A 6,431-nucleotide genomic window follows, 5' to 3' on the forward strand; every position below is an offset into this window, starting at 1 on the left:
ACATACGCGCCGGCCGAGGGGGGGGGCGGGTACGACCCCCCCCTCGCCGTTTCGCCCCTGGTGGAGCTAGCGCGTCGCGGAAAAAACGAGCGTGTGCGCCGTTACGAGACGCAGAGATTGGTACCCGATTTTAAGGTCCTAGGTCAACTGGTGACCTCTGAGGTCAGGTCAAGTGCCCCAGGGTACGGTTCAGTTTTTGGCGAATAACTTCGCGAAAAACGGCCGCAGAGCCGCGATTTTGGCAGCATCGTGTTCGCCTTGCTCAGGCGCGTCGAATGATATACTTTTTGTTCGGGTCAGGTCAACTTAGGGTGTTGACCTCAGGTCAAGGTCAGGTCAGCACCCCCAGGTCACGAAGTTGGTCGAAAGAGGTCATGTCGCATATCATTCGATTCGGCAGGTCTTGCTGAGTCCATTGGTGGCTTTCCCGACTCGCTAGCTCAATTTGATCGGGAGTTATTGACGAAAAACTAATATGACCTTGATGACGTCATAAATGACGTCACGGAAGGTCAACATTGCAAAAGTGACTCATCTAACCTTGCAAGGAGTGCATCAAATCACGATTCTGTGTGCTTGAGATAGTTGGAGATCGTTCCCGGCGCCAGAATAGCAGTTTTCATTTTTCCCCATTGACTTATAATGGTGAGGTCACGAAAATGACCTGACCTCATATGACCTTTAGGAAAAATCCGAGATATACAAGTTGTGAGACTCATAATGGATACTAGATCCTGCAAGTTTCATTTCCCTGTGACATTTCCTCTGGCAGTGAGGGCGTTGCGAAGTTGCGACATCTGAAGACCGTGCAGAGGTTCACTTATGACGTCATAGGTCAGTGACCTGACCTGACCCAAAAATGCGGTTGGTGTCAAAAGATGCGGCTTGGATCAAAGGTCAGGTATGCCAAGTTTCAGCTCTCTATCGCCAGCGTGTCCGGAGCTATCGCGAAAAAACCCTATGGGGGGGGCGGCACCCGCCCCCCCCCTCGGCCGGCGAGGGTTAAACCTAACGTCGATGCCGGGGTCTCCATATTCTGTCCTTGCACATTGCCAGCTCCTGCTGTTCTTAGTAAACTTCAAATTTTCGCATACCGTTGGCAACAGCATATGTGGGCTGCAAGCCACCGTCTAAAAGCAATGTAAGTTGTCGACAGCAGTGCAAAGAGCTGTGTTATTGCTCAGAGTTCGCGTCTTGACTCATGAACAAAGCGATATGGTATGTTGAGTGGCAGCTGGGTCCTGTTTCACGGGCGCTTTTGTATTGAACAACCATGATCGATCCACATTCTCAAAGTGCGTGGCGATTACTGCTCGCTAGCAGCCTACGTGTCAAATTGGGTGTCCATGGAGATATCAGCAAACTCGGACGATGTAGTCAGTCAGCCTGCCGGCAGCGTGGTAGCAGCAATCTTGGTAGCAGCGGCCGTGAAACGCCGCGCTGTATTCTCGAAACGAGATGTTTATAGTGAACTAGCCAGAAGCATTGAGTCTTTTCTTAGTTCTGCTTGGCTTTTTTCTGAACCATCGGGCATCGACACAGAACACTGCGGCAGAGGTACCGATGCTGCACTGAAACTTTCCACTCCGACAATATGGGCTAGCGCACCCCTATCATGTGAAAGAAGACCACTCATTCATTCCCTTACACCGGTCGGCCGGCCGCCCGGTAGATGTCGTGGCGCGCGGTGCCGATAAGGCGCCTCCGCCGGCGCGCGGCACCGAATTCTCGCCCTTATTGACACCGGCCGGTCGCCGGGCGTAACATCCTCCTCTTCAAGCCGTTTGGGGAGCATGAAGCAGTTAATATTTTTCGGAAAAAAGGACATCGTTGGACTCAGAAAAGAATACCTCACCACACGAGCCATGAGCCCGTATACTTTTCCAAAATTCGGTTTTTTTGAACAACCCTACTGTGGGCCTCTCTCCCAGTGATGCGACGTGCGAAGTTAATGGACGCCATTTAATTGCGTCCCAGAAAAGCTATTTCTGGCACCTAAAAGCTGACTCGCCCCAAAATTGGTCCTCAGCACCTATTTGGTGGATACCAGCACCAATCATGGAAAATGACCTTAATTAGCTGTTTCTGGCACCTATTCATCGGTACGCCTTACTCTTTTTTCTGAATCTGGCACCTAAATGCTGAGCGTAGCACCAATCTAGTAGAAAAATGAACTACTGGCTGGTAGAATCATGTTGTTCTGGTATAATGACCCCTTGAGTCTAGCCTAAAGGTTGCCAGTGCAGCTACACTCTAAGACAGCCCCGTAGTGATCTCAGCATTGTATATGACGTTTAAGTAAGCAAATAATATTGATTTGTTTGAAAAAAAACAATGTCATTTAAATATTTAAAAGTATTTACTTGTAATGCTTAAAGGGAAACATTTTTGTGAGTAATTGTCTCGATTTTGACCATTAAAACGGGTATTGTATTTTTTGACGTCATCAAATAGCTCCAAAAAAGAAATGTACTGTTTTCATTCCGTTCAAGGCCGCTGAAGAAACGCGGGATCTTGCGTGGGACATTGTCCGTTGTTTGCCGCGCAGCGTTGTGCCGTGGTTGTGCCTTTTTCATCCGTTTCTTACTTATGTCATATGTGTGCGTGAAGCTTTGATTTTGTTTTTGGTTATTGTGTGGCCGGTCAGTCAAACGCCCCTGTAGAAACCGGATGCTGCGTTTGATCGAGATGGAGTCAGACGATGATTGCAGGCCAGAAAGCTAATAATATTGAAAAGAGGGCCGGTTGCGTGGCATGTCTGTTCAGAGTTGACATTTTGCTCTACTCCAGTTTATGACCTGAGAGCCTGGCTGGAAGTGACGGATCCAAACTTTTCACGTTAAAATGGCTGAGGGTGCAATAATCTCTAGTCTCTACATAGGGGGCTGGTATAGGAGCATCTTGCTATGCTGCACCATAGCTGGCTAGTGATTCTCTTTTGGCTAGAAATGGCATTAATCATTATCTCCACTGGCGAAAATGGCACTTGACATCACCGAATGCAACGTTCATGTTGTTAGGATACATAAAATCAGGAAGATTACGCGAATTAGGTAGGCAAACGTGGAATAAAATAGGTGCTGGATGTTTTGGTTTTGGTGCTGAATCAGCAAACAGCAAATACGGAGTTCAACTAGACGATCTGGCAACTTTAGGCTGTGTGGAAGCAATTAGGTGTCAGATTCAGCTATTAGGGTCGAATAAGCATTTTGGGGCTGATCAGCAATTAGGTGCCAGAAACAGCTTTTTAGGGACCAGAAACAAATATTCCCCGAAGTTAATTATTTTGCTGACTCTTTTCCTCTGCGTTAAATTACACCCTATAGTCCCAGCTACGCTTACTGACACGCTTACTGACACGTAATACGACTCTTTTTTGCATTTGTTATTTTGCAACGACCCTAGGGTGGTTGTAACGACCATAGGGTGGAGAGGGTCGTTGCAAAGTGCAAACTAACGGATTTCTCATACTCCCTGTAACATATATCCCTCGCCGGCCGAGGGGGGGGGGGCGGGTGCCGCCCCCCCATAGGTTTTTTTTTCGCGATAGCTCCGAACACGCTGGCGATAGAGAGCTGAAATTAGCATACCTGACCTTTGATACAAGCCGGATCTTTTGACACCAACCGCATTTTTGGGTCAGGTCAGGTCACTGACCTATGACGTCATAAGTGAACCTCTGCACGGTCTTCAGATGTCGCAACTTCGCAACGCCCTCACTGCCAGAGGAGATGTCACAGGGAAATGAAACTTGCAGGATCTAGTATCCATTATGAGTCCCACAACTTGTATATCTCGGATTTTTCCTAAAGGTCATATGAGGTCAGGTCATTTTCGTGACCTCCCCATTATAAGTCAATGGGGAAAAATGAAAACTGCTATTCTGGCGCCGGGAACGATCTCCAACTATATCAAGCACACAGAATCGTGATTTGATGCACTCCTTGCAAGGTTAGATGCGTCACTTTTGCAATGTTGACCTTGCGTGACGTCATTTATGACGTCATCAAGGTCATATTAGTATTTCGTCAATAACTCTTGATCAAATTGAGCTAGCGAGTCGGAAAGCCACCAATGGACTCAGGAAGGCCTGCCGAATCGAATGATATGTGACATGACCTCTTTCCACCAACTTCGTGACCTGGGGGTGCTGACCTGACCTTGACCTGAGGTCAACACCCCAAGTTGACCTGACCCGGACAAAAAGTATATCATTCGACGCGCCTGAGCGAGGCGAACACGATGCTGCCAAAATCGGCGCTCTGTGGCCGTTTTTTTGCGAAGTTATTCACCAAAAACTGAACCGTACCTTGGGGCACTTGACCTAACCTCAGAGGTCACCGGTTGACCTAGGACCTTAAAATTGGGTACCAACCTCTGCGTCTCGTAACGGTGCACACGCTCGTTTTTTCCGCTCCACCAGGGGCGAAACGGCGACGGGGGGTCGTACCCTCCCCCCCCCCCCCCTCGGCCGGCGCGTATGTAGAAAACCAATAGGTCCGGCGAGGGATATACCTCTGTACAAATAAGTTGCAAATGATTGAGCATGCCTAAATGTTTTCTATAGAAAGCGTTGTTAAATTGTTACTTCAAAGAATGACAAACGAACATCAGAACAAGCGCAACACGGTTCGTCGGAAAGTCATTAGATCCACAAAAAGAAACGAAATATGCCGTTCGAAAGCTGACAGTGAGCTGATTCCAAAAATATATTTTTATCGAAATCGTTCGATGGCCTTTTTCAACAATTGCGTTTTTTTAACGTAATAATTTTTATTTAACGAGCTGTCCACTGTCCAGTCTGTCTTAAAAGTACCGCGCAAAGTGACGGTGGATCCATCATGCCTGACCGAGGAAGGGCCTACTAAATTTGAGTCACCGAAGCAATTCACATCCTCGTCCATTCCCTAGGCCAATTTGTTCGGTGACTTTCAAATTATAGCAGGCCCTACCTCAGTCAGGCTGGATGGATCCACCGTCACTTTGCGCGGTACTTTTAAGACAGACTGTCCAAGACAGTCTTTAAATCATAGGAATGTTTTTCGCTTTCCAGTGAAAGCTGAATACCAAAGGAACAACATGCAGCAATAAAACATTCTCAAATATTATTATGTGCCTCTCACAGCCGGCAACAAGGCGCAATCACACAACTGAGCGTCACGATGGATCAAGTTCAGCCACAGCCCACACAGAAGCGTGAAATGACCCTTATCGACTCGCAGACCCGGCGCTAGGCCCGTCTGACCGGCCACGGAAGAAACGTTCGAGTTTCGTCCTGCTAAACAAGTGCTATATTTGTTTGTTTAATCCGCGCCCTGCTGGGGGGGGGGGGGAGCCGCGTTTTTGGCACACATTATCATGCATCAATTCTACACATGTTGTAAAAATGTCAGACCAAGGTCATTCAAGGTCAGGTCACCAGGTCACTTGAAGTCACCCCACCTCATAAAAAGTTTCAATGTCTGTCATAGCTACACCGAGTGACCGATCGCTTTGAACATTTCAGCGATTGCTAAGAGCAATAGTATGTACAAAATGTCTATCTCAGAATCTTGATATCGATGACCTTAGGTCAGGCAAATTTTGCGACCTCCCATAATAAGTCAATGCGATAAAATTGAAAGGCGCTTTTTTAACGAAAGCCATTATACCTAAACACTCCAAAACACTGAATAACAAGTAACTAAGACATACTGAACAGAAAAATGGTATACGTGATCCCTGTTTATGCCCCCGAGGTCATGTCAGGTCACGAATGGTATCTAACAGTTTTTTCGCGAATAACTTTTGATAGAGGCGTGCTAGAGCGGTGAAAACGCCTTGGATGTGTTCAGCTCGACGATACAGATCGACTGATACGCAACATGACCCTTTCCGGTCAGGTCATGACCTTGACCTGAGGTCAAATTTTCAAGTTGACTTTTCAAGGTCAAGTTACAGTTCATTCGATGCGTCTTGACAAGAGGAACACGGTGCCGGTAAAAGTAAGCTCGTGCAAGGCTTGGGTCAAAAGTTATTGCAGAAAAAAAACTGTTTTAGAAAAAAGTCGGCTATTTTGGCAGTTTTTGCCCCCTGCAGGCAAAACCGTTGACGATAAGTCAAACCTGAGAGAATTACTCAGAAAGGGCGTTAAAAGGACTATCGAATGCGCTTTTCCGCGGCGCTGTACTGCTCTATTGGTTCCCGAGTTATGCGTTGGCTTCTTGGAAATTGTCGACATTCGACCTGAAAATCGGCAAAATTTGGTCTTCAATGACCTCTGGTGACCTGTCCTTTGACCTGACCAAAAAAGTGTCTGAAGTGATTTCGTCATTATTGTTAGCCCTCTTTCGAACGCCGCCTTCTGCGTATCGCTACGTGGCCCAGGAGCCGAGTTAGAAGGGGGTGTTCAAACACCCCACCCCCCCAGCAGGGCGTGGAAATCCAGGACC

This window comes from Amphibalanus amphitrite, unplaced genomic scaffold, assembly GCF_019059575.1.
Source record: "Amphibalanus amphitrite isolate SeventyFive unplaced genomic scaffold, NRLGWU_Aamphi_draft 002325F_arrow, whole genome shotgun sequence".
Taxonomy (NCBI): Eukaryota; Metazoa; Arthropoda; class Thecostraca; order Balanomorpha; family Balanidae; genus Amphibalanus; species Amphibalanus amphitrite.